Raw genomic sequence first — 2,121 nt, forward strand, 5'->3', positions numbered from 1 at the left:
CCAACAAGGTTCTTGGCTCCCGTGCACCCATGACGGTGTTCCAGATCTCAGTATTCAGCCCCAGGCGATATTGCTGCGCTAGTACCAGGTCGGACCAATCACGGATTTTAGCAGCCTGCCATTGAAATTCGGTCAAGTACTCTCTAATCGTCAACTTTCCTTGCATGAAAGTGCGGAGAAATGCTTCCGCCTTTTTGGCCGCTGTGCGGTCCTCGAACCGGGCTCTTAGCGCCCACATAAACACATTGATGCTTCCCAATTCCACCGCATCCAGGTTGTGAAGACTCTCATACCAGCTGGTCACCACCCCCCACAAACGAGAAGCGATAAAATCCACCTGTTGCTCCTCGTCCGGGAACAAATGAGCCCACCGCTCCACAGACTTCCCGACCTATAAAATAAAAAAGGAGAGGTGTTCTGGATCGCCATCAAAGGTAACATCCAGTAAGTCCTTGGGTCGCGGCAAGGCTGGTGGAACAACAGGGACCACGGGTTGCAGCCCCAGGGGTGGTGGAGGCGCTGCCGGTGCAGGCAGTGGAGGAGGTGGTGGCGGCGGAGGTGGCAGAGGACCTGGTTGGCCAGGTCCTGCCCCGGAATGGGGAAAACTACCGGGGGATGCCCTTAGGTGGCCATTTTGGTCTTTCCTGCCTGGGCCACTATCACCAGTAAGGTCTGGAGCAATTGTCCCATGTCCCGCATAATCGTGCGGCAATCCAGTTCCAGGCTATCCAGCCTCCCATCTACATCCCTTCCCGGACTTAATGAAGACCTCGATGGGAACGTGATGGGTCTGCCTGGGGTCATCCCAAAACTTCCCAAGCTCGACCGGGGGTCAAAAATACTGTCCCGACTGCAACTACCCGGCATCGACCAAGTAGTCTGCGTGGAGTCCCCCAAATGACGGCCCAAATCCCTCTCCTTGCGGCGGTAGGTTACTCCCTTCCCCAAATGCACGGGGATGAACAACACTGCCGGCCAAGGGGTGGCTCCTTCAGCTGTAGACACCGGCCCCCCACGGCTCGCAGTCGTTAGCGGGGCTGTCATCACTGGCACTCCCGTTCCCGAGGTTGTCAGGGGAGGAGTCCTGGCACCGTAGTAGACACCAGGGTAGACGCCGTGATAGGCACCAGGGTAGGCGTACCACCGGATCCACTCATCTTGGCTGGGAGAGACTTGGCCTGATGGATGGAAAAAGATTCCTGACAATTCTGTCAGGGTCAACAACATTTAGGTCCAAGCACACTCTTCAGGAAAGATTATGCTTTATTGGAATACAGTTTTGTTGCCAAGTAGTACAGGAACATTGTCAGGAATAACGATTAATGCAAGGAACTCAATACATATACTCTGATGCCTCACCTAGCTGAGCAAATTAAATCCAAGTGCACGCAGGGGAATTCTCCCGGCGGGACATCACATCATACACGGGAGACTCTCCCGAACCCCTGAGAGCAGAAATATTCACACCCATAGTGGAATGCAAGCCCTCTCACCTCTTCAAGTCTACATAGACATCGCTATGTCTCACTGCTCAAAGAGCACCTCCCTTAAGTTACCCATGGCAGCTAAGCAAAGCAAGTGAGAAAGTATGCAAGCAGGCATGCACACATGTGGTAAGGTCAGGAACAGAAGAAAGCAAAGAAAACATGGCAGCTAGCTGACACTACTCTTGTGTATGTTTATTATTTATATATGTGCCAATCCCTAACAAAGGGCTCACAACAACCAGTGTTGGGGCTGTGGAAATCAAACGTCAATTATCCGCAATGTTAAATTCTATCATTTCAGTTATGAAACGGGATTTCCTTATACAGGCTCTTCGTTGATCTCTTGCTCTAAATTTTGACACAGTTTGGATCTATAATTTTAAAAGGTTGCAGACCCCTGATCTCTATTATTGGTTTGTGTGTGCTTGGAAAGTACCATGAAGAGGACACACAACACAGAATTATGGATTTTAGAAAGCCCTTTGCCTGGAGATACGTCTGTAATCTTGAGCAAAATATGAGTGTGTTCACCTGTTGGGATGCACTTCTGACCTTTTTTTAAAAAACTTTATGTGAGCCTTTCTTGTATGCATTCTCCACCCTGTTAAAATACTGACTTTGAGTACACTGTGCA

Source organism: Gekko japonicus, unplaced genomic scaffold (assembly GCF_001447785.1).
Source record: "Gekko japonicus isolate JY-2015 unplaced genomic scaffold, Gekko_japonicus_V1.1 scaffold2637, whole genome shotgun sequence".
Classification (NCBI taxonomy): Eukaryota; Metazoa; Chordata; class Lepidosauria; order Squamata; family Gekkonidae; genus Gekko; species Gekko japonicus.